We start from the raw sequence: 27364 nt of genomic DNA on the forward strand, positions 1-27364 counted from the left end.
TTCGAGTTAACCTTCATCAAGCTTCTTGGGTCAGACTGACTTTATAGAGACACCTCCAAAGAGTAAATCTTATTCATCTAATGTTTGATATCCACCTTTTTCTGGCTATGGACCTAAAGCATTTACTCCTTCCTTCTCTCCCATCCACTGCAAATACCAGCAAGAAAAGTATAGGTGCAGTAGCTCTTTTCACTCCCTCTATGTAATAGCTTAATGGTTAGCACAATTGTTGAGGAAACAAAAAGCCTGATTTCTGGTCAAAAATGCGTCTTGGGAAAAAAACACCAGTAGAAACATGTAACATGGACAGCCTCCACAGCCTCTTTGTTTATTCTTATTCTTAAGAGATTCAAATAATGAGCATGACTGAACCCTCAAAGGATCTCAATTACTGTATCTCCCCCCCATTTATGCCATGCTTTGAGGGAAATTATAATGAACATGCTATTAAACAAAACATGAACCCTCAGGCTATCTGGGCTATGGCAGATCCTCTGCTCCTTTGAGTGTGCTCCCTCCCTGTGTGAGCTGCAATCCTGATATGACTTTCCAACCCATTCTTGCTCCCAGACCCCAAATATGGGAACAGGAAAGTGTGACGCTGTCACTGTCTCTCCACACATGCCAAGACTGCTGTTCTTCAACCACACTGTCACCCGAACTAGTAGTTTCAGGGGGGTTTATTGCTTTTTTTATTTTCTTCCTTTTCTTTCCTCTCATCTCAGGGGTATCTGAGTCAGAAGAAAGTCTCAATGTAAACCTCTGAACACAGAAATAAACTATAGTCCATCCAGTGTGTGATAGGAAAATTAATAGCAATAACATTTTGCCTGGAGCTGGAGGGAAAGGTGAAGGAGGATTTGCTGCTGCCTGGGGGCTGTAAGGAAAGGTGAAGGAGAAGGATTTGCTCCTGCTGCTGCCTTAAGTAGATAGAGCATGCTGGAGTTTAGGGCCTGGTTCCATATATCTGTCATAAAATAAATGTGTGCTCTATCACCATCTGTAATGTGTGCACAGCAGCAAACCACTCCAAATACAGCCAAAAGTGTAATGGCCCAGAGGCAGGGAAGGAAAAGGAGAAACAGAAGAGAAGGAGGGAACATATACTAAAGGAGAGAAGAAGGACTGGGTTTGCATTAGGCATGTGAGGAGAAACCCATGCCACTTTTCTTGGTCTGCTGGAGGTGCCTGTCCCCATGAGGTCTGGAGTCACAAATCAGGTCAGGATCTCTCTCTTGGGCTCTGCCAGCAGCTCTCTCCTGCCTGTAAACATCTCAAGATATAATGTTTATTGCCCTTTCACAGTAACAATGTAGGGAGGAGAAAGCACCTACCAACAAAATCCTTTATAGCCCTAAAACATGCTGATGGCACCCACAGTTACTGCTCCCCACAAGCAAGGTTCCTTTTCCCACAGGAAACAAGTCACGCGTTAGGTTTTGCTACAAACCCAAAGTCACTTTAACACTGAAGTGGGCAAAACATTTTCCTCTTCCCAGAGAACAAGTTCAGCAAGTTCACTTAAAAATTCTGAACTCATGAAGAAGAAGAAGGGAGCTTTTGAGCAAAAACCCAGTGCACACAATCCCTGCATCTCTTTGGCTTGGCTTCTGACCTGCAGGTGAAGAGGAATTCTTGTTTTCAGAACAATCCTAGTGGCAAGTCAGGCAGTGAGAGCACACAACCTCCTTGGCATTAGCCTTTTTATAACCCTCCAAATGTAACAGCACCCTTATAGTCTGATTGTTGCACTTCCATTTTTTCTTTAATGTCAAAATATACATTAGTCTGGGCATGTAAATGATAAATATATTTTCATTACAGAAGGATCAAGGATGTGTAGCACATTTCTTTGATTTTTGGGCCAATAAAACTTGTGTACTGAGAGCAGCTTTTTTAGTCATCCTTTTACAGAAGCTTTTATTACTTCCTTTGCCTTCACATGAAAAGCCACACATAGTCATGGCTATTATACCATGTAGGATTAACTGAGCTTGCAAAGGTTTGGGATGTTGAGCTTTCTGCAAAGTCTGCTACCTTAAGTATTTAAGCACTCTTCTCATTTACATAATCTAATTGTTCCATTCATTGAAACTTATTCTCTCTTCCAAATCCTACATCTGATCTCCACTTGGTAAATGTTAGAGCAATTAGGTAGAAATGCATTAGATGTAGAGAGGAGGAAAAAGAAGATCCCCAGTTTCTCAGCAGGGTTTGCAGCCCTTTAACCACAGTGCAGAGCTGATGTGATCACCAATCCTATCCCCTTATTCAATTTTGGCCCCTAATAGCCATGGGAATAAAGAAATGTCAGTAAAGGTAACTGTTTCGCTCAATTCTTTCCTGACCACAGCCTGGACTAAAAGCTTTGTTATTTTCTCTGCACTCTGCATGCTGGAGAGAAAGACAGAAGAAAGCCAGGTAGCTCACAGAGGGCAAGGTTCACTGCAGCTGTGGCAGGGAGGGATAGAGGAGCAGGGCATCAAGCTGAGACACAGATGACCCAGGCAATTCAGAAGTGGTGTAAACTTCAGAGAAAACAAGACCATGTCAATGTGCCCTCCCTGTCTGCCTCCTAGCCTTGCTCTTTATGCTGCAGCCCAGAAAAACTGAAGTGAAGGGGCAGCTGCAGGTGGTGGTGGAACAGCAGAAGAGAGCTCCACAGAGGAGTGTGGGCAGAAAAGCAGACTCTTTAGGGGTTGAGGAACAATCCTCAACTCTCCTGTGCTCTTTCACCAGCTCTTTGCAGCCCTCCAAGGATGGCTGAGATATGGCTGTGAAGCAGGAATGTGGCCCTAAGGAAAAGGGGCATAGGTACTGAGGGCTTAGGGAGAAGTCTTGGGGAGGCTTGTCATCAATATGGCAAATAGGCAGGAGGCAGCTGGGAACATTAAGCTTTGAGAAAGGAGCACAACCTTTCTCTAAGAAAATGGATTGGGGAGAGGGGGAACAGAATTGAGCAAGCATACCTGTGGGTTGTGGAGGAGGACATCAGTGTTTCCCAGATGAAGGCTGTGCCATGCCCTCACTGGAGTGTGAGGTTCAATAGGCTGTACTACTGCTAAACATAAATAAATAGGGCAGAAAAAATAAAGAAAAATTTAGTCATATCTGATAACCATCAGTAGTCTCATGCTGTGGAGTACTTGAAGATGGTGATAAAACCGTCTCCTGCTCCTTGACGGTAGGAGAACTTGGTAGGAAACAGTCAAAACTGTTAATTGTTGTTAATTTTGTCTCTATCACCCAGATAGAAAAATGGAAAAAAAAATTCCCCAGAATTTAATTCATTCCTCTAACAATGGATGTTACACATTTTTGCTGCTAGGTTTTTGGAGACTGAAAAGACTAATGAATCTGAAACCCAGGCTTTGTGTAAATTTGTACAATGTACACAATGATAAAATTTTACATAACTTTTTGGTTAATCGATGAAGATTCAATTAACCACAGTGCTGTTGGCTGTAGTGTCTAATTGTTATCACCTTGATTTCCTGATAAATACTTTCCAGGGACTCCCACTGAATGGAGTTACCCACACAACCCAGGGTTTGCTCTGCGTAGTCATGGGCTGTCACTTCAATAGAGCCACTCAGGTTTTCCTTAGAAACTGATGACTGAGTGCTAATGTTAATGAGGATCATTTTAGAGTATTAAGCCATGACTCAACTTTCTTAAATCCAAAGGAGATTGGGTGTATGTGAAGAATGATTGCTTGTAGGAGCAGGATTGAAAGGAAAGTACTGTATGAAATATATGCTTAAATGCTTCATAAAATGCTTAATAGATTTTATACTTGTTAAAGTTTATAGTAGAAGAGGATAGTCTTCCTTGGAATAGTTAGGTAGGACTAGAAATCTTGGCTGTGTCTTGGATGTCCTTCAAACCACTGCAAAGAGAAAGTCTCATCTCAAAAGAGGTGGATTAGAGGACAGTTATTGTCCACATTTACCCCACACTGTTTAGGCACTTATTTGAGTGTTTCTATGCATTCTCTGCAGGAGGGGAAGAGTGGTAGACCTCCAGAGGATAATCTTGGTTTTATGTTATCTTTCAAGCAGTTTAGTCAAAGACTAGAATTACTCCCTGGAGGGACCTCTCTTGTTTCACTGACTTTTGAAGGAGTGTGAAGTTAATTGGGTGTGCCTAACTTAGTTGGGTAAATCTATGTCTAAACGATGGGATTTCCCTGTTGTTGAAATGGTGTTGTGTCGTGGCTGCTGAACTATTCCTGGTTTTACAAGTTCCTCTCAGAACCTTGGTGGTTGTGATGCTTCTGTGTCAGAAGCCCTCTGGAGTTCTTGGCTCTCCTCAGTTCTCCTTGCTGATGGTGGGATTTAGTTCTGAGTGGTTTTACCCCTAGGGAAAAGTAACAGATCTCACCAAAATTCTTCTTAGATTTACAAATGAAAGGATATGAGTACAAGTATTACCAAAATCCTGCTCACCAGGATTAAATCTCTGCTGCTGTCATAGAATTTCTCTGAATAGCAGCACTTACCTGTGGTGTTCAACACAGCTGGAAACAACAGGGTAAATATTGCATAAGGATGAATGCCAATATGTTACCAGGGGTTTTTAAAGGTATCTGCTGTATTAGTACAGGTTATTTAAACAAGAAGCTTTTCCTCTGGAGCCTGAAAACAGCATACAAAATCGTAAATTTATTTTTATTTTTTTTTCTCATATGTGTATGCATGTGTGTAACTTCAATCATGTTTCTGTATTTCAGGGCTCAAATGTAATCATAAAAGTTAACATAGCTCTTCAGATTGTTCTTCTTTCTGTAAGCATGGCTTCATAATGGAGATTTAGTGGGCTGTAAACAGGATGTCATATGGTGCTCTCTGTCAAAAATTAATGATGGCAATGAAGATTAAATTATTCTTCCGTGAAAATACAGCACATACGCAGGGAGATGTTTGCAAGCAGGCTTAAAATAGTCCATTCCCTGAGGACAGCCTGGGAGTTCACTGGCTGCTCCCTGCTCCTTGTGAGAGTCTGGGTCTACCACAAAGAGGAGCTGTGTTTAATTCTTGCAAAACCCCGGGACACAAAGGGAGGCTTTTGTTTCTCTGCCTTCCAGGTGGAAGCTGCAGTCTGTGGTGCCTGGATAATCTGATACTCAGCTACCTGCGGTGTGCTCCCAGCGCTCCAATTTGCACTGCTGGCCTCCATTCGCTGCCCTTGCTTGTCAGAGCTCACAGCGTTTCAGTCTGTGAGGATTCATTGTGAATCTGACTGGGCATGTTGAGGGGGGTGGAGACAGGGGGAGAAGGGATTTTCCACAAATGGAATCCAAAAACCTGCAACATATCTGTATGGAAAAGGCTTCCATTCCATCATCTGCTCCTGATTTTTTTTCCCCTAGATGCAGCACGAACATGTCAGTGGGAGAAGAAAATATTACATTTCCTGAGACAGGTTTGTCCTGATGCTGGCTTGTATGGATAGCCTGATGTGCCAAGCAAAGCTGTTTCCTGTGAGGCATGGTTGTCTGTAAATGCAGCTCTCAGGAAGCCTGTGGGGCTGCTTTCTATTTCATTTGTTGGCAGTAGATGGCTGTCTGCCTCTGCAGAGCCTCAGACCAGGCCAGAGTATTCCCCAAGCTGCTCCCTGCTTCTACACTCCCCAAACCTGCTTTCCATATTACCACTCAGTGAAGATGTAAATATTAAGCAGAAGATTTCACACCTTCCACAAGGGTACAGCTTTTTCAGTGAATTCATTCCTGGTACTGGGGAGAAAATTAGGAAACTACATCTTGGAGAGCAGACGTCATTGTGACCTTTCATTCCCTTGTGAAAGAACTACTAGCAATATTTCAGCTCAATGATCTTTGTCTTCTCGCAGCTTCAGCAGTTACTGGTTAGGATCTTAAAAAGCGTCAGGTTTGGGGATTTTTGTTTTTTTTAATGTCTTCTTTTTTTCTTGGTCTTGTAAGCTACCTTGATTTTTTTTTTTTATTCCCACCATCATATCCTGCATGTCTTCTCATGTGAATCCCCTTGTGTGCAGATCTTTATAGCTGGATAATCCTTTGAGCCACCTAGCCCTGGGAAAACACATCTTTCCCCCTTTTTGAAGCCTAAACAAAGACAATGACTAAAAAGACAATGTGTTCGTGTATGTTTAGAATATATGAGCTGATAAAAGTGAAAGAGGGGGAAATAAGGTGACCACAGTACTGACTCCATCCCCTGGCACAGGGAGCACAGTCCTTTGTGGCAGGAACAGCTCATTTCAAACAGGTACTGTGCTGGACCTTTGAAACACATGGATGTGTAAACTGAGTCACACCTGACATTTTAACTGTCCTTTGAAATTCTGTCACAATAGCAATGCAAAAATATATCTTATATGTAAAAATCAACTATTCCTGTCTCTGCTCCTTCAACTGCTTGCATATTTCATGGAGAAAATTACTACTCTGACAGACTTAGTCTCTCATTAAGCAGTGAATGTTGTTGCTGTTGCTCAGGAATTATCTGAATAACATAAATTATTTTGGTAAACTAACCAGTGTGCAAGCATTCTTTCTGTTTTGACCTATTAGAGATTTTCAGCACTGGTTCCTGTTTTGGGGCAGAGATGACTTTTTCGTCTATGGTCAAGGGAACCTGGCAGGGCTTCTCAGGTTTGCCTTTCAAATATACTCTCTATACCTCTGGCACTTTTGATGCTGTTGTTCTTTTACATGGGGAATGGTCTCTTTAATGAGATTTTTTTATTCTCAGAAAAGTAGTAGATTTTACTTTATGTGCTAAGACATGATACTTGGTTCTTCCAGTTGTAATGGGGAAAGCTGGTAACTTGAATGTAGCCACCTAGCATGGATTGTCTAGAAGACAGAGTGAGAGCAAAATAACCCCCTGTGCCTCTGTGACCATTGCCCACTACACTGTGTACACTGTGCTATGTGATGGGCAGCTGCCTGCACCCATTTTTATCCTCCATCACACATACACTTTCACATTTTCCTATTCTGATCGCTCTGTTGAGGTCTCTGCCATGGTTCCAAAGTATGCATTTTGCATCTCTGGGTTTAGCGCGGCAGGTTTGATTATATCCTGTGAGCTGATTAACCATTTTTGTCTCTATGAATGCAGGTAAGGTCCAAAACACCTTCACAGCAGAATCCCTTCAGCCCTGGCATGGATCAAGGATTTGCCACCTGCTCTCTGTATCCAAGCAGTTTGCAGCTGCTTTCATAGCCCAGGGATGGGTATCTGTGGGCCTGGGACAGAGACCAGATGTGTGGGCAGCCTGTGGAGAGAGAATTGCAACATGCTCCAAATGGCAGAGTGAGGTGGAGAAGTGTGCCATGAGTAACTGCAAGGCTGCCTTCAAATGCTGCTTTGGTCTGTTGCGGTAAATGAAAAGAGATGGTCAAAGCTGCCGTTTGTAGATCACACCTACCATCCAGGCTCTCTGTTTACAGCTGTGGTATATCTTACTTAAAGCTTCTGGGGAATGCTGCCTGTGTGACTGTGGGAGGTCCTTTTGCTTTGAATTCCATCCAATGCAGAATGCTTGTCCAAGCATCCCTTTACCACAGCTGCCTATTTCTCAGTAGGATGGGCTGTTTGAATAATGTATTGGCACCTCTTGTAATGTCTGTCACACGCATTGAGTGCATAGTGACAGCAATAGATACTGAACACTTCTGCATTTTCAGATAACTCATCTGTTTTTCTTCATCCATCCTTTGAATTAACTTGGGTTGGGGATTCTTGCCACGGAAGCCCCAAGAATTGTCTTTAAGCCTCAAAGCAGAAGAACAGCTGAAGTTTTACAAATTCTACTTGTTTTTTCTCTAGCTGCAAAACTGTTCAAGGAGCACATTTTAAAGGGCAATATAGCTGTTGCTCATGCTGGCCTCAGGATGCAGATGCTTACACTGAGTCCTGGATTTTCCAGACCATTGAAATCAGTTCTGAAACGTGATTAAATCAAAACCCATTTTATTTAATAAGTAATCTTCTTTCTGGCATAAGTCAATTAAGTGTCATGTCTAGATTTTTAAAGAAATCCCTCCAGAATTTGGCCAAGGAAAGTCGAATTTTAGTATTAGCCATACTAGAAAGTAAAGATTTTGTACCTAAGAAATGTGCAGCTCAGCTGAATCTAAAAATGCAGAGTTGTGGACTCCTTGACTGAACAAATAAAGGTATTGTTTTCAAATAAACAATATTCTTCTTGGACATGGCTATCAGTGAAATAGAATCCTAACTATTGCTTCAAACCTGACCTACCCTGAAGGGAGAATAGCAGAAAATATGAAATTTGTTGCTTGCAACATAACAACTGTGATTGCAACAGAAGCAGCTCTGGAAAGATTGCTGTCCTTCACCTACCATGTGGAAAAACAGAGGTGAAAACTGTTAAGAGTGAATGACCTTCATAAACTTCTGTTAAAACAAATAAATAAAAAAATAGAGTGCTCTGTATGGGTAGCAATGAACATAAATAAGGAATAACATTGTCTCACTGTAGACAGTCTTCCCACACATGACAAGAATGACTCTTGAAACTATTGAAGGATTTTGTGTATATTTTGGGAATTTTTTCAGTTATTATCTGTGTATTTCAAATAAGCCAGAAAAAATGTGGACAGTTATCTGAACAAAGCATCCAACTTTTGTCTTCTATTTGATCTTTCTAGCCATATGAGTAAGCCAGTCAACATCACAGGCTATCTCAAGCCTAGGATAAAGTAGTTGAGAGGAGATACTATCTTTCTCCACTGACTTATCTCAGAAAAAAAGCCCATGAATAATTTCACAACTTTCTAACACACTGGACTGCAAATATATATTCAGTGGAACACATCTCGCTGCTGTATATCTTCAATTTTTTTTCAAATTCTTAATTAAATAAAAATCAAAATATAGTTTGCCTTTATCCAGTCTCTTTCCCAGTTCACTGAAGGAATCTTTTTCTGGGTTCCTGTGTTCAGTGATGTAAGTCTAGTCAATAAATTCAACTCTATGCATTCAGCTGCAGTATAGGAAGGCTGATACAGCTGGGGCATCAGACTTAATAACCTCTACTCTTTCTATCTGTGGTGGTCTCAGAAAAGTACAAAGGGAGATAAATATATCTCTTCTCATCAGTGCAGTCTATATTTGGAAGATCTCATGTGATGTTAATTTCCATTGTTAAATCATTAAAAAAAAAACCCTTACACAACAGAAACAATAAAAAAAAGCCTTTACAAGTTCTCAGCCCTTGAAACAATGATGGAAAATCATGGTGTCCCACAGTGGTCTGTGGGTCAATGTGTCCTTTGGGAAATTAGAGGTACTTTTGTGCAGAATTTACAAGATTACTGTGAAACTAAATGAGGGCTCTTTCACATTTGAGTTGCTCTCAAACCTCAATGAACCTGATGTAATAAGCAGGTCTATGTATAGGGCAGCAGAGGCTGTCAAATGAACTAGGGAGTACGTGGTGTTGAAACAGAAAATGGGTAGCAGAAAATGTCAAAGGGAAACAGACCATAAGAATGGTGTCTGGACCATAACCAGCTGGTCTTGCTTCCTGCATTTCTCAGATTGTACAGAAGAAATGAAAGCCATGGGCTTTTTTTTTTTTTTTTTTTTAAATAAAGCTTACTCACAAAAAGAGGCATCTCCTTGTAGTGGAGACTCTCTAAAATCTCCTTCTCTTTTTTCTGGATTGGGTAGGGAGCATGGCTGGTGTATCGTGCCCTTTTTTCTTTTCAATACTGCAGTTTCATTCACTCTCTCTTCCCCTGGAAAGACCTAGATAAAGTATGATTGATTACCTGCTTGGATCTACAGCAATTTATCTCATTCAAAATGCTAATTTGGACCTATTCATGCCCAGGTGAGAAAAGATAATTTTAAAGGCTTATTTAAAAGCCTCTATCAGCTCCTAAGTTCTTTATTAACACTGAGGGACTTTACAAAACTGGAGGTTTTTCCCCAAGCATCGTAGGGTCACACTGTGTCAGGCCTGTAAGATACATCATGGGTGCTGTGACAAGGATGGTTGAAACACAGATGTGTTGCCATACTTGTGTGAGGCCCAGGGAGGACATAATGCTGTAGTGCACCACAGACCTTAATCTAAAGTGCACAGAACTCTATGTCACTGTTAGTCCTGAATTTGACTTTATGTTGAAGTTCAGCTCAGAGAAGAGGAGCAAAGTGACAAAAAACTCATTTCATTGGAGAAACAGCCAGCAGCTTAACAAACGTATGGATGGCTTTGATTTGTTTAGGAATTACAAGTAAGACTTCTCTTTATTACTAAGTCATTGGTATACAGAAAATAAACCTGGAAAAGCTGGATCCATTAGACATTTCTTTGTGTTTCACTTAATCTGTTAAGATTTCAATTCCTGAGTATTCAAGAGTTCCTTCAAAAGGTGAGTCTAAACATAGTTCATATTCTGGACTGCATTTATATTTGGTGACTGGATCGAATCTCATAAATATTGTGTACAAACACCAAAGAGAGTCTTAAGTGACTGTAAGAATTATCTTGGGGTTGTTATGGAGTTAAAATATTTTAAACATCTGAATTTGAAAAAATTAATCCCACTCTCATGATGTGATTGCCAATCATTATAATAACATCCAGATTTTTGTGGACTGGAAAGCTCTTTATAGGGGAGGTCGGCATTGTTAGCTCTGATTAAACCAAGGAACCCAGGGTAGAGCAAAGGAACTGGCCCAGCATCACTCAACCAGTGGTGGAAGTGACAAGAACAAAGTCCAGATCCCCTCCAGCCGCACCCAGTGAACCTTACATAGGCCATTAAACATCACTGTCCTCATTTTGTGAAGGGCAAAAACTGACCCTAAGCAGAATGGAAAGGCATGGGACCTCTGTCCTAGCTGGCATCCCAAAACAGGGTGTCTTATCTGGGGCATCACCTTCCCAACTCAGACTCTGGGCTTTCTTCCATTCCTTGTACTGGTATTCCTCCTGACTTTTTCATAGTCTGTTCTGGCATCTGTGGGGAAAGAAAAAAAAAAATAAAAAGAAAGAAAGAAAGAAAGGAAAAAGAAAAAAATCCCCAACCCTTGGTTTTCTTTTCTGAGTTCCAACCAGACCATTATGCCGAGCTGAACATTTCTGAATTGAAGCAAGTCCAACTGCAGTGGCCTTGCTATAGGCACACCCTAATTAACAGCAAAAATTTCCATATGTTCCACCCTTCACACAGACGTGGCTGTTCTGTGACCCAAATGCTCTCATTTGTCTTGTGCAGGAGAGTTTTCACACTGGGGGCAACTTTGACTTGTGTCATTGCCTACATCTGCTTACCTTTCAGGTGGTTTTCTCCTTTTCCGTCAAACCTCTCTGGCTACTTTCAAAGGCATTTCAAAGCTACTTTTAAAGGCTCACTTCACCAAGTATTTTTAACCCCACTGCCTGTTTCCTCTTGCTTCATCTCACTGTAAAGTTATGATGCTGAATTTGTGACATGGCAGTTATATAAATGGTGACAGACTGGCATCATAAAAAAGAATTATGATGACTTCACTGAATAATCAAGCAGAAGTAGTTCAGTTCTGGGTAGAGAAAGTTCTTCTATAAGAAAATATTAATATCTTCAAATCAATAGGAGTAAAATAGTTGAAATAAAATTGCTAGTTGCATGAACAAACCTTGTCATCTTTCTCCTAGTGAACAAAGCCTTCCACTTATGCACAGTAGATCTTGGAGAAACATTCAAATCCTGGAAACTCATAGTGCTTATTTGTAGTTTACAAATATATTATAGATTTGGATTTATTCTTTCTTAATAGGGCAGGCATGGATCTTGAAGTCTTTTGCATGAGTTTTCCATTGCTGCCATTATAACTGTTAGTGTTCTATTACATGTATGGGGCAAGAGGTGTTCATGGGACTTTGTGGAGTTATAGAATAATGAGGTTTTGCTTCCAGCTGCCCTGAACCATCTAAACAAAGAACATGAAGCTTGGGTTAGGCTGGAAATAAACTCTCCTGTGCTAGTTTTGTGCTTTGAACTTCAAACACAAGCAGTTAATGATATTTACTATTTGCTCAGGGGTTTTATCCAGTTTCTCCTTCTTTTGACCAAAGCACCACATGCCTCACTGTAGTGTGGGAACAGGCTGGGACAGGTGTGGTTCTTCTCCCCCTCTCTTTCATGCAAGTATTGTACATTGGGCAGCCTCTGAGATCCCCAGGCTTATGACAAGACATGGCCTGTACAATATCATAAATAAATAACCAACAGGAAAGAATAAGACCAGATAATGGTGGTTTTGTACACATATGAATGTGCAGTGAACAAATAATGCCAAAGGAGAGGATTCTTGTAACTGGACTTCTACTGCAGAAATCCATCACTTCTATAGCCCTTGTATTCCTGACCAATAATAGCTGTTCCTGCCTTGGAGAAAATTGCTATGATATATTTATCTCCCCTTCCAGGTTTTAGTGATAGCTGTGTCATATGGTTTTTGTGGGATGGTATTCGCCAACATTGCATTGTGTCTTTTTGGAGTCAGCTGGAAACGCTGTGGACATCCAAGTCAGGCTCCTATTCTTTAAGAGGGGTATTTTGTCTGTACAAAGGGTCTAACTCCACCTTAGCTGTGGAGCCATCAGGGTTCAAAGGGGTGTTTCATGGGACTCAAGCCAGCCCTCTGCAACAGGGATGAATTCACTCTGATCCTGTTTTTGTTAAACCCTATGCAAATACAACATTCAACATTTCTCTCTACCTGGCTCTGTACCACCTATCTTTATTTTTTGCTAACTCCCCAAAGCCCTAATTTGCAGTGCTAGTATGAAAAATCTGACAGGAACATATGACAGCTCTGGCCAATCTCTCCCCTTAGATGTAAGAAAGACAGTTAATAACCTTTTTAGAAGGATGAGACAGAAAGCCTGTATATATCATCTCTCTGTATTAATATGCTACATATGTGGCCTATCCACTGCGTCTGTCTAGGGAAAACACAGGTTTCTGATGTTGCTGTAGGCTGCTATTTTCACAGTGCAGCTGACAAAAATATTGGTGCCATCTTAGCCAGTTAGGTCAATCAGTCACCTGAAACACATCCACACCCCATACCATTCAGGCATCCCAGCTAACAGGAACATACCCTCTACAATCAGTAGAATTCAGATTTTTAAAAGGAGGTATAAAGAGATTCTTAATTTTGCAGATGTTCTTAATTTTCTGCGTGTTTGGGGGGAAAAACAATTTTTAATATTTAAAATAGTCATGAATTGCAGCTTTTTTCCTTAAAAGCTAAATTTATCACTGGCATTTCATAGGTATATTCTAAGGTATTTTGATGGACTGTGTATTCAGTGACTAATCCTGAAATACTTTTGTAAGACTGCAGAGCTACAGGGGTTTGTGTGCATTGGCCAAAGAAAAGGCAGATTCTTGTGAATGTAGACCCAGAAACATCTGGCACTGGTCTCTCTGTGTTAAAAATAAGGTAAGATCACTGCCTCTCAGCCTCCTTTTAGGGTGATACAACACTCAGAGACAACCTGGGCACAGCATGGAGGTTTAGTATCAGCCTCTGAACTGCTGCAGCAGAGGTGGGACAGGATTGTGCTGGTGCTATGTGCCCATCACATTCCTTTGTATACATCCTTCCAAGGATCTGGCAAGAAGTGCAACAGAGTGAAAAGAAAAAAAAGTTTCATTCAAGGAACAGAGAACCAAACTGCAAGTTAGATTTAGCTGGATAGCCGAAAATATTAGCTTGGGAATGAGAAAGGAAACACTCCCCGAAGAGAGTTCAAAATTCTTTGGCAGGCTAGCTTTGTCCAGGGCTGTCGATACCCCAGCTCAACAGAGATCAGAGCGAAGAGCTGTGTCTGCAGGCTCTTGCTGAGCACTCCACAGCCCACAGGTTTGCTGCAAATCCTCCGAGAGCTCAGCTGCCAAGCCATGGGGCCACAGCACGGAAATCGGCTCCTGGGATCCCCTGGCAAGGAGAGGGAAAGCGAAGTGCAGTCTGTTATCCCTTCTAAATATCTGTGGCGTCAACAAACGTCTTACAATGATAGTGGTGATTCGATTCCCCCAATTTAATCGTGTCACAAGAACCTATTTATTACGCTGCCGCCTGCTTTCTGAGGGCAGCGCAACAAAAGCCTTGGCATGGCCAGAGGCTCTGTATTCGTCAGCAATGTGCGAGGCTCGTCCACCGAGCGCTAATTTTGGGAGGATGCGAGAGAAGTGCCAGCCGACAGCGCCTTAGCTGAGCGAGCATCAGCGGCGATGCGAGAGCCCAGGGGAGCGAGCCGGGCTGGCCACGGCCCGAGAGAAGGGAACAAAGGCGGACAGGAATGCCATTCCTAATCCGAGGGAGCAGGGAAACACTCGCCTCGTGATGGAGGCAGGAGCAGAAGGGAGATTTTCCATCCAACTCGGCTGTCCCCTGCCGCTGCCGCAGCGCGGTTGCCATGGATATCTGCTCTTGGAGGCACCAGCAGCGCCGCGGCCGGGAACTGTCTGCCGTGAAGGATGAGGTGGAGGATGCCCGTGGGCAGCAGGAGGGATGTTGCCAGTGGCAGGGAAGCTGAAACGATTTTGGAATGGGATGAGGCCTTCCCGAGAGTTTGGCATCCCCCTGCCCCCGCTTATGGCAGCAGTGATGGGATGACTCTCAGGCTACTGAGCTTTGGGATGAATTAGCTCTGCCCCAAGAGCTCAGAGGGCTATTTCTGAACCATACTTTTGTCATTTCTCTCTCTCTCTCTTTTTCTCGTTGTGTGTGTGTGCAAAATTTGGTTTGAAGCCCCTGGTTCTGCTCTCCAGCTGCGAGGCAGGTGCAGAGCTGGCATTGTCCATAAAACTGGCATTGCAGGACTGTGTCTGCATGTGTGGGTGTGTGCAGTGCCATACTGGAGGTCATGGTGTGTAGCTTTTTTCTCTCTTAAACAAAGAACCCACTTGCACGACTTTATTTTTGTGACCCTGGGTGCTGCTTTCAACAGTGATTTTGGGTAGACAGAAGTATTTCTGGTGTGAATGAAAATGCTGTGATTGTCTGAACCTGTGTATTTCTTGCTCTGCTGATAACGTGCTGCAGTCCCAATCCTCTCCTGTTTTACTGTTGCTCAGAAATGGTAAATGCCCATGTGAAGAATAACAAACTGCAGTTATTCTTCTGTTTTGCTGAATTAGCAAGAATGAACTCAAGGTATGCTCTTCTGAAACACTATTTAATAATGATATGTGACTAATATTTTTTTACAGCCCTGGTCCTTCCAAGCCCTGTACTCATTGGGTTGGCTGCTGCCACAGTAGTTAATTCAAACCTCCCTGTTTGAGCTCCATCCCAGCATGAACCTATAAAAATAGGATGGAATTTACCTGAAATATATGAAACACATAGATTTGCACTTGTAATCATGTCGTCCTCTAAGTCAGTCCTTCTGGAGTGCTGTTAAAACACTGTGCTTTCTGTGGGTGGAAACCAACATGGGACACAGAGGTGAGACCCGAGGAGGCAGCAGTGGCCTTAGCTGACTTGTGACTCATTTAGCTGTGATGTACTGGTGATAAACTAGCCTTGCTGAGGACACAGGATGGATTTATTATCATTAAATGCAAAGAAATATATACATCATTGATTCTTTATACACAGTGCATGGAAGCACATCAATGAAAATTTATTCCCAGGGGTATGCTCATCTCTAGGCAATGTTCCTGCTTCAAGATGCTTGGGAGCTAAGGAGTGATCCAGTGGACATGAATACACTTAACCTTAGAAACATGAGTAATAGCCACATTCAAGTGTCATCAAAGTCAAGCATTTGCAGGATCAAGGCTTTAAGGGTGCAGTCTGGTAGAAACACTCCACACATTCTGATTTGATGAACAGAAGCATTTGAAAATGGCAATATTTTATAGCTAAGGACATTTTATGATATAAAATACTAGGGCAGCTATTATGTAAAATAGTGAAGACAGCAACATCCCAGAGAATATTTTTTATGATGGCTTTCTACATAGGTGATTATGAGTACTGGTGGATTTTCACTTTGAGAAAGACTTTGAGCTAATAACAGAATGATTATCTAGTTAATGTGGACCTGCACCCCTGGTAAGTGCAACATGTGCCCTAAATGTCACAAGACAAATTAATCCCTCATGTAATATCGTTAATTGGTAGGGTTGTGTGAATAATCAGTGCATTATGAATCACTGTAAATCCATCCTAGCAATTGGACAGATTTTCTTGTTTAGAGGAATAAAAGGAGACAGCAATCACATTTCCAATCAGCTGTCATATTCTAAGCAATAAGGATAGTACTGAATCCTGAATTTCTGTATTTAATGGGAAAGGATTCTACACAAAAGTAAAGAAAAATGGAAATAATTCCATCTGATATGCTAATTTCCTAAAACTGAGGACACTAAAGCTATCAAAAATTCAAACCCAGAAGTAACTAAAACTAGATTTAGCTGAATATTAAGAGGGGAAAACTGAATATTTTGAAAGAGTGGCGTATTTCTATTGATGTACAAAATTTAGATAATGAAATTCTATCAAAATGGGAATGAATACACAGCTAGTCTAATTACTAAAAAAAAAAAAAGGTTTCAGCTATTAAAAATAAGGGATTTTGGGTACCATATAAAATTGCAGGTGAAACATGAGTCCTTGACAGGCATAGTCCCAATATATCTTGTTAGCATGGGAGGGGGCCTGGCTTAGAGAAGAAACTCAGGTCCACAACTAGGACCTGCTGAACATTGGGACTCATCTCATATGAGGAATTTCTTCTGTGTATTCATGTGCTATTTGTCATTGTGCATGGAAAAGCAGATAACAGATACAGGAAAACAGACTTATGCCATAATTTACTAAAATAAGCTTATAATTGTTTTGGAAAATATCCTTAATCTGGTTCTCAGATACTTGTCTGTAGGAAAATGATATATTCATCATGACTTTTTACTCCCCCAGTAACCCTCTTCCCAAATTGGTCCACAGGCTCTTGTCCTGCTGCTTTGCTCATCACTGTGTCATTGTCCAGCCTATCTTTGCCATATTCTAGCTCTTTGTTCTCTCCATCTGCCTTTTGCAGTATTATTTCTCACTACCCACCGGACAGCACACACAAAACTGTTCTGCAGTGATTTAAGCATTTTACATAATTCTTAATCTGCAAGGAAATTTAATATGAAGTGTGAACAAAATGGAGATAAAGCCATGCTAATCTCTTTGCCATTCTTCATCAGCTGAAGTGGACATTCAACTCATAAGCAGCATTGTCCTTTCTCAAGTGCAAGGACAAGCTAATGAGCCAAAGAAGCAAATCATTTAGGTCTTCTTTGCAGAAGCATATTTAAGAAGCATAACATTCTTTGTCCAAGAGAATAGACTTATCTAATACAGAAATCAAAGGAGACAGTGGTAGCCGACAAGTAATCCTTTAGTCTACAAAAGTTATAGGACAATCACGTAGGTGTTTCTTTATATTTTCATTAGATAATGTTGAAAGCTGTAGAGAGAGCAATTGGACAGAATGACTCAATCTCTCCTCACAGGGCCTAGACTACAGACTCTGGCAGTGCAGTGTCCTGCCATATCCATAGAGCCAACTCTGGAGTAAAGGGAGTACTCAATCATCAGCTGCTTGCTGAAACCACCAGGAATGCCATCTGGGGAGATTTTCAGTATGAAGGTCAGTCGACTTCAGTCTGGACTCAGAGTAGTGGGTCATTGTGCTGGAGAAGTAGCTCCTCTTGACCTGGATGAAGGGGAAACTTTTCCTTCTACCCCAGTACCACTGCATAGGTGTGACATTGTCGGCAACAAAGCTGCAGACAAACAACAGTAGCTGTGTAATTGTTGGAAGTTCCCTCAAGGATTTTCTTCTGTCCTGATCTCCATGATGAGGCTGGTATTGAGAAGGTAATCTTGTGCTTTGTTGGAAAAATGTGGTTGCTACCAATTTTACAGGAGACAATGTCAGCACGATGTAACAGCAGTATTTTCCTATTTTCTCCCTGCATTTCATGGTGGCACGCTGGTGATGCTGTGATGTGAATATTGTGACACTACGGCGTGGGTGTCTGCAAAGTCACGCAGCGATGTGTCTCACAAAAAAACTATACAGGAGTCATTGCCTTATTAGAGAATTGTACATGAAAGCTTTAGTTTTGATAAAATGAGCACTCACATGCATAATTAAGCAGCTACATGGTGTTGTGTGTCGCACCGATTTGATGATCAAGATGAAGTGCAATGATTTTCAAAAGTAATAAGGGAAATATAAACAGCAATAATATAATGATGTACAGCAGGAACAAGACAGAGCTGACATTAGTCTTTGTTAGAACAAGGGAATGTCTTTGTAGATCCACAAACAATATTATCTCAGTAATTTCTGAACTTGGAAACAGATGTACAATATATTTTTTTCAGCAGTATGATTTTGGTTTTCAGCTCATCTGCCAGAGAAATTACAAACAAGAGAAAGGGGGTATGAGGGGAAAGAACCTAAGAAGATTCCTTATCTCCAAGTGTCTTTCCATGGCAGTATGTTTTCAAAAGCCACATTAGTAGCCACTCAATACTCTGAAATATTCTCCATTGAAACACATCAAACCAAAAACCATTCCTAGTCCACCTTTAGGGAATCCTTTGTCATAAGCAATAAACCAGACCTCTACTTACCAAGTTAAACTTGTCATAGGGTAGCTTTTCAGAACTTATTATCAATCATTACTGAGCACTGCTAAATATCTGACCAATGGTAGGAATGGCCCATGGTAGGCTTTAAAGTGGTGAAGAATGACATGTTAAGCACATGGGTGGTATAGAGGAGTGTATTACTTGTGTCACTGAAGGGACAAAAGAGTTGGAGAAAGAGAAATACATGCCAGTAAGTAGATTGAGCTCCAGCATCTCTGTGATGGTACAACCACACTCCCTCCCTCATCTCTGCTCAGGCCACACTATAATCTTAGAGAACTTGAAGGATGGAAAGCTGAGGGAAATTTGTCTGGAAATGTTTTGCATATGTACAGACACAGATGGTGCAGTTTGAACTGACCAAGAGCACTCAGGAGAAGGAATGAATGTAATGAGGAAATGTTACCCACATGAATCCTAATTTTTACTTGCTCAGAAACTTGTGTGAAGAGGTAGGCAAAGGTGCACTTCAGTTTGCAAGGAGAATGTTAACAGCACAGGCATTCAACCTTCTGATTCTGAAAATTCATTTCTCATGGATTAGCATCAACTTCCTTGTGGATCAAAATATTGCTGGGTTCCTAATTCTCTTCTCTTTGTGGCACACCAAGTGCTGACTGTGAGCTGTATCAATGCTGATGTTCAGAGGATGAGCTCTGAAACCTGGCCAGAAGTGTTTCAGCCATGTGTGCCTCCCTTTCCATAGTTTCATTTTAATCTTATGTTAAAGCAGTTCTGAGGCTGATCAGGAGATATGTCCACCCACATGTTTGCCTGACTTAGACTATTTATATTTATTAGCACTGTCTAACACAAGTCTAGCCTATCAAACATTGTAATTCAGCAATTGATGGGCTAGTCTAAGGCTATGCTGCATGTCTATCAACACTTTTTTCTGAGTCTCATGTCAGTGTTTTTTTTCTTTTGTTTTTGTATCAGTTTGGTTTTAATATCAGTCAGGGAATGTGAGGCAATTGAAAAGTATTTGGAGCTTTATGATTTTGTCCAGCATTTTTCTTTAAATAATGCAGTCCTGTGTCCAAGGAAGGCATAGATGTCTAGAGCCATAAAAATGAAAACCTGCTTACCTAGTACTTACAGCCTTTCACTCCTTTATATAATGGTGTGTTTAGCTTTCCTCCATTGTGTCTATCTGTGCCCCTGAGAGGCACTTGGGCAAAACTTCTATTTGCCCCAGCTTCCTGTTCTGCAGCTGTTACAAATAGGACCATTCTCCTTCACTCCATCACTTTGAGGATGACACCCCATGTAAGGAAATGTAAAATAATTCACATCAGAGATAAAATAAAACCTCTTACCTCATCTGGTCTGTCATGGTACTTAAGTATTTTTCCAATGAATTTCTAGTCTAATTGTAAGCAGTAGGGATTTCAAATAGGGTTAAAATATGCCACTGATTTCTGGAACAGCTAGCCCTGACTATATGAAAATAATTCTCTCCCCGCATTTGATGGTGGCCAGCTTTAATATAAACAGTCTTAGCAGCAGCAGCACAATGAATAGCAAGTATCACTGTCTTGTCAGGAGACCTGTACCTGTAAAGGGAATTCTCAGCTGTCTTTAAGACACATGGAGAGTGTTAATAATAACTAAGCAAGAGTTTTCTTCCATGAACTCCAAGCCAGCATCAGGGATTGTACTTCAGAATCACATTATTACAGCAATAGATGATCTACTGCCAACTACCTAACTACAAAGAAAACTTGCCGCAGCTTGGAAGTGCCCACTAGAGACCAATGCTTCCCTGCAGCACTTCATCTTTCTTAAAGAAGGGATAAATACATTTCTTTAAGTTCTTGCTCATGGATTTTTCTTTTCATAATTCTCCCAGTGGGGAGTGGCTCCTGCTAAAAAATTGTCTGGGGATTCAGGTCCCAGAATACTTGTATTCTCCAAGATGCAGTGAAGATTGTAGACAGCCCTACAGGGGCTCTGGTGCATCCAAATTCTGGCTTATGCTCCTTCTGTTCCCTTCATGGGCTTCCAGCAACTGGCTCAAGGAGTAGCAAAACAAGGAGACACTACCAAGCACTAATGCTGCTTCAGGTGCATAGGAAGTAGTTCTCATGTCTGACAGAGAATCTGTGAGCCTTTCCTGAGCCTTAATCAGGATGAAGAGGTGAAAACTTGTGGGGAAGAGGGAACGACTTGAAAGAAAAAAAATTAAAAACTGGGTTGGGGCATTTGGAAGTTTTTGTGCCAGATATTTAGGCTTTGTTACTATAAATGAACTACTTTAAAGTACAGCTATTTTCAACAGCAAGAAGTGGCTGTATATCCTAAAAACCTGTACATATTAATAGTTTAAACATGATAATTTCAACACATAGAGGACAGTCTAGTACTCAGCAATATAACACTTTCCAAGAAAATCAGAGAAAAATCCTCAATTAAGAACACTCTGTAGTGCTGCACAAAGATTTCTGGCCCCGTTGTTTCACAGCCACATCTGCTGGTGCAATGAAGAGGGCCCCTGTGAGACAAAGTTCCTCCCTGCCTCCCTCCTTCTTTCCCTCCTTCTTTCCCTCCTTCTCTCCCTCCTTCTCTCCCTCCTTCCCATCCCCACCTGTCCCCTCTGGGCTGCTCATGTCCTTCCCACTGTGCTGCATGGCACAGACAGGAGGAGGCTGCCCCAGAGTAGGGTTAAGGAGCACTGTGCTGGCTGCACACAGGGTGCAGTTTCTGTCCTGCTGATGAAGTGTAGTGGCAGCTGCTGCCACGGGGAGAGATCTTATTTTTCCCTACATTTCCGTCCCACTGTGCCCTTGAACCAGCACAGAAAACTGATGATTTTGTGGTATGCCAGTTCAAAGAGTTCATCTGGCAGCAGAGTAACTACTAAAATAACAAGAGGAATATTTTCCTGCTGGTTTAGGTCCCTTTGCCTGGAGACAAGTCAGCCCAGGGAACAGGGATGGACTGTGTGCCTTGGATGGGGAGAGGCAGAACTGGCTGTTCAGGAGCCACTTGGGTCAGCTCAGCTGTATCCCAAAATCACACTGAGAATTTAGTCTGCATAAGTGTGCAGAAGCTTTTTTTAAAGTCTTCGAGGCCTATGGTCCAGCTAGAAATGTGTTTTCACTCACCTTTGCAGAAGTGAGAATCAGAGCTGATGCTAACTACAGGCAAAAAAAAGGACACAGTGAAGAACAAGAGTACATTTTTTAGCTTCCTGAACTAAGATGTGTGATAGCACCTTGTACTGCTCTCTGCATTCATGTAATATTTGGGGGTTTCCTGCCTATTATAACATGAGGTAGGTATAATTCACCATATCCTGTGGCCCAACATATGCTTTTACCGTGAGAAGCAATTGTATAAACAGCACTGGAGTGATCTGGGATTTTGTCTCACTAGTTTTCAAGTTTCATTTCAAAACAAATGTTTGGGTTTCCCAGCTGTCAGACTCTCACCTGAGATTCCAAAGATAACTGTACTTATCTGCATATCAGCGCTGATTTTTTTTCTTCACATGTATGACAGACAAATTTTTACACAGGTGACATTTGTCCAACCTGATTCTCTTAGTGGATTCTCACAGTAAAGACAAAATACATGCATTTCATCAATGCTTTCTCAAACACTTTGTAAATTAGGCAACTGAGGAAACTAAGGAATGAAGAGATGATATACCTTGTTTCACAGGAACACAGCAGACAAGCAGAAGGGGTCATAACTTGTGTCCTTACTTGGGACTTTCTCAACTAGACAATATTACTCATTATTTTTTTTTAAAATAAACGAATCCTTTTTTTTTGGTAGCAAATAAAATGCAGTTTTATATCTTTCTCCTGCTGAGAAATTCATTAGAGAAGGAAAAAACCCTCAGTTTTCACCAGAAGGAAAAAACTGTTACTACAGAGTCAGCAGATTTACTGATAACACTTTCTTTGCTATAACAACTTTTCAAAATGGAGCCCAATATCATCAGAGCAAGAATAAAAGAAGAAATTAAACACCAGAAGATGCATTTAGTAGCTCTTGCTCTCTTCAAGTTCTAGTTGGTATCTGTCTGCCCTGTTTCATCTAATAAAAAAAACCTAACAGAGTTCATACAAGATTTTTCCATAGTTTATACTGATTTAGAAAAAAAATTTAAATGATGTAATCCTGAACTGCTGAACAACCTGAGAATAATCACTTTCACTGTTTCTTGAAAGGAAAAAATGACCAATCTTATTTTATTTTTTATGTCCTCTTTGTTCCCCTCCCTTCTGTTAAATGCATATCCCCAAGCACGTAAAAAAGCATCTTTGGCCAGAATTAAAAAAGCTGTTGCTAGCAGTTATGGCATTAATTTATAATTTCAAAGGCTTCTCTGCCTCCCTGTCAGTGACTGAGCAAGGAGTCAAAGCAGCTGCCCCTCCTGGGCTGTGTCTTTGTGAAGCAGAGCAGACTGGCACTGGCTTGCTCTGTCCAAACTGCAGCCCAGCCCCAGCTTCAGCACAGAAGCTGATGTGCCATGGTGTGAAGCACCATGCTGGATGCTCCCAGGTGCAGCCCTGAGCCATCTGTGGTGCTTTGGGATCCCAGCCAGTGCTTTCTGTGTGTGGATACTGCAACAGTACAGCTATACTGTTCAATTTATTAACACAGTCAGGAAAAGGAGATACTGAGACTCTCTGCACCTATGCTGCTTTCCTAAAAGCCAAGGCCTTGCAGTGAGCTAAAGCCTGGTTTTTTTTCCCTTTTTTTATTCTCTGACTCTTGCATGCCCACACACTTTGCCACTCAGCTGGTCCTGGTGCTCCTTTCCAGCCAGTGCAAAGGTAAATCCCAGTTCTTCATTTTCTTATGTGAGCACAGGATTTGATGGAAAATATGAACTGGGCTTGAGCCTCTGCTTTAAATACACTGCAGATGTAGCTACTGAGACAAAAAAAAAAAAAAAAAGTCAGTCACTGTGACCTAAACCAGATTGCCCATAGGAAAATTGGCAAAAATGGTTGCTAGAAAATTGTGCTAAAGAGTACAAGCTTATAATCTGTGCTAAACATTGGGTATCTCCTAATGTGTAGGACAATTGCAGTATAAAAGGAGGCAAAAGGACAAAATATTATTTGTATCTTAAAAAGCATAACCTACTAGGAAGAATTTGATTAATAAAAATTTGATTTTCTGCCTTAATATATATTCAAGCTTAAAATAGGAGTACTGTCCCTGTGCTATATTTTTCATGGAGCCATGTTCTAGGTTAAGCACGTTTGCCACAACCATTTTGCTCTGTAGGATCCCGTGATCAACTGTTTGTGGCTTTAACATAATTGATTGCAAACGGAGGAAAATGACAGTGTAGACTTTTGTTTTGAGGCTTTAGGAAAATACAGTTATTATAATGGTGATGCTGAGGATTAGTTTACTTCAACTGAGACTCTATTATATAAATGATATTCAAAGGCCATTTGAAATATGGCCTTCTTTTCCTCCCCTATTCCAACAGTGTTCCCAATATTAGACTTGCTGTTATCTTATTATACCATGCTTAAAACTTTATCAACCGCCTGTGTAAGCTTAAAAGATAATCAGATATGCCTACATAGAGAGAATTAATAGAATTATATAAAACAATTTTTTCTGTATAAAACATTTAAAATGCAGACTTTTTCATCATTTCAAGCTAGTTTGGATCAAAAGAAGTCCTAAACCCGTATTTTAATATGTGTAGTTTCCATGTAGATATGATAGATATGGTCATATTAAATGAGATGTAAATTGCCCCTTCTATTATCTCCAAACTTTTGTGTAATAATATTAAGTTTAGTCCTCCAAAATGAAACAAGAGGTACATATTTAGGCACACATACTTACATACGACTTGAGAACCTAAAGATACCTATGCTGTACTACTTTTCACTTCTTCTCCTCACTTTAGACAGTGCCAATACATTTGTCTATAGTATTTGTAGACTGGCTAGTGCTGTGTGTTTCTCAGGGAGAGGTAGTAGATACTTCCAGGCTTACCAGTCTCAGCTTTACACCACCCATGAGCTCCTCAACGCTGACTCCTCCTCTAAACTTCTGAGTAGCTTCAACTTATAATATGCCATACAAGTAAAACAAAACAAATGGACCTTCTGCAAGTATATTTCATTCATCCATCTAAATATAGACATACATTGTCTCAGGCTGGGCAAAATTCAGCTTTTGATCAGCAGTTGATTTCTATTTACACTCTAAATAAAGCTAAAGTAGGAGGTTTATCCCAGTGGAAATGGTAATTACTCTGACCTCCCATGGACGGTAGGGAACTACAGCAGTGCTGCCTGAAAGAAAGCCCTGCAAATACAGAACCATTGTGCAGAAAACCAGATGGAAAATTTCACTAAAATTATTTAAATTACTAAAATCAAGAACCTGGACTTCAGTTTTCTTGTTTGTATTTGATTCCTCTCCATTACAAAGTTGTCTGCAGGACAAGTAGGGGCTATCCATAAAATGTGGGCTATGTACTTAGGTGTACTTCAGTATTTATGGTTCCTCTAAGCTTGCTCCAGACTTGGGGCAGGGGTTACCAAATGGACAGGAATTATGAGTGGGATTTGGGGTTGTATGAGCTGAAGCCAGTGTGGCAGGTGGCGAATGGTATAGCAAGATATTTATCTGAGGTGGTCCCTCAGTCAAAGTTGGTACTCTGGCCTTTGGTCATTCTGGTTCAACTTTATATTGATATAAATCAGAAGAAACTTTTTTAGTGCCAAAAAACCTGTGCTAGCATAAAGTGCACTGAGATCAGACCTGGACCTCGTGGGACTGCGGTGGTGGCAAGCGCTTTTGACAGACTGTTTAATACATTGCCCAAATCAACTGAGATATATATTGACAATTGAACTAGCTGAATCTGGATGTAGGAAGGAAACTTCACAGATTTCAGCTTTTTTTGCGTGGGTTGAAAGCGATTCTCCAGGGTGCATCCACTACTTCTAACTGCTCAGCTGTAAGTCTGAATGAAGGCTGGAGAAACAAAAAGCTGCCTATGTAGACTAACCACTTGGCTCCACGCCCTACTCAGTGTTTACCCAGGCTGCAGTCTGTTTTAGCAAAAGAAATCAAAGAATAAATATGCTCTAAGGTCTAAAGATTCTCTCAACTATGTAAAATCCAAAATAGGGGCTGGGAAGGGCAGCTGCTCATTTGCATTCCTGGCATCCACTGCTAACGACTGGAAGAAGCTAAGAAATGCTGATTTTGAGATGCATTAATGTTTAAAGGAAAACCACAGCTAACAGAACATATTTTTTTTCTTCTTCATTTTTGCACTTTCTGTGCTCTTTACACACATATTTGAGATGCCCTCATACCTGACATTCCTTATACCACGTGTGTTTGTTTTTGTTATTATGCTGATCTCTCCAGGCACTTTTTTCTACGTTGGGCTCTGTAAAACTGTATCTTCCTTTGGCCCAGGGTTTTCCTCTCAGACACACTTGACTTGCCTTGGTGACTTAACCTGGGTTTTGCTCTCTCAATTTATTTTCCAGTTTATGATGACTCCCTCCTTTCTCCAAATTGGAAAAAACCAGTAAATGACAAAGGTTTCCTTTCAGTAAAATATACCTGCTGAGCTTTATACCTCAACAATTTTTCTTTTCAGATTTGCAATGCTTCTGAGCACATCTGGGCTGTAAACACCAGCACTTGGAGACCATTTATGTTTACTAGAGGAAGTCTGGTCAGAGCAACTGAGCACAGAGCTGGAAGTATGTATTGCTAAACTTTCCCTGTTTCTGCCTGTAATGATTTCTAGGCATATTTTGCCCCAACAGAACTTCCTAGTGTTTATAGTATTTTGCTAATGTTTATCATGTCTTCCAGCATTCAGATGTGTGGAAGACAATGGTGCACAGGTCATTTTTCAGACTGGTCCTCAGTTAGATCAACTGAAAGAAATGGAAAGCTGAAGAGCCTTTTGTCTGTGTTGGCAAAAGAGAGCTCATGCCACACTTACATCAGTGGTTTTTCCCTAACAGCTGGTCCACATCACAAAGCACAAATAGCTCTGTATGCCTCAGTAGGCCTACAAGGTGGGAATTCCCATTCTCACCTACTTTAGCAGAAAATGAGAGCCTCTGGTCTTGCATTAAGAAAATATCAGCCCTATTTTCCATACTGAGGCGCTGCTGGGATCTAATGAAAATTTCAGGGCAAAACCGCACTTTTGTTTTCCCTGACATGTGTGCACTTGTTGTCAGCACCCAAACCTATACAGACTGGTAGTTTAAGTTATCACCTGAAGCAGCTCTGCTTACTTATCACTTTCCTGTGTTGTTTTTGTGGTGACATTTCTTTGGCCCTACTTCCTCCAGCAAGCCTCTGGCTCCAGTAGGAAGGCCAAGAAGATGAAATCCCAGCTCACTGGAAGTTAATGGCAAAATAATCATGGACTTGAACAGGGCCATAGTTCCAGCACCTAACACCATAAAGCAGTCTTTGGTAGAACTGATTTCCTGAATAGCATTTGCTGAATATTTGATTTATTCTAAGGTTCCACAGTGTTTTGTGTTCAGAAAGTACCCACAGTTGCTTTTGGCTTCTTTTTTCTTGACTCTGTAACAACACATTTTATTGTTGTAATTTTACACATTAATTTAAGGGTTTATCTTTATAAAGGATTGGATAATAATTTGTCTGAACTCACAATGGCACAAAATCACCACTAC

At 41.0% G+C, this 27364-nt stretch overlaps 2 long non-coding RNA genes across 3 annotated transcripts; one reads left to right on the forward strand and one right to left on the reverse strand.

Moving 5' to 3' along the window:
* Positions 1-9639: 9639 nt before the first annotated feature.
* Positions 9640-11434, reverse strand: LOC146444640 (uncharacterized). Of its 2 annotated transcripts, none has more exons than XR_014850129.1 (3): positions 11302-11434; positions 10858-10987; positions 9640-9767 (listed from the first exon to the last, which is right to left on the reverse strand). It is a non-coding gene; the product is annotated as an uncharacterized LOC146444640 (long non-coding RNA). The 2 variants fall into 2 exon arrangements; XR_014850118.1 differs by having other exon boundaries at positions 10831-10987.
* Positions 11435-14160: 2726 nt separating this feature from the next.
* LOC146444641 (uncharacterized) lies at positions 14161-26404 on the forward strand. Its single transcript, XR_014850147.1, has 3 exons — positions 14161-15179; positions 17537-17673; positions 26299-26404. It is a non-coding gene; the product is annotated as an uncharacterized LOC146444641 (long non-coding RNA).
* Positions 26405-27364: the final 960 nt, after the last annotated feature.

Source organism: Lichenostomus cassidix, chromosome 1, assembly GCF_008360975.1.
Source record: "Lichenostomus cassidix isolate B80296 chromosome 1, HeHo_3.0, whole genome shotgun sequence".
Taxonomy (NCBI): domain Eukaryota; kingdom Metazoa; phylum Chordata; class Aves; order Passeriformes; family Meliphagidae; genus Lichenostomus; species Lichenostomus cassidix.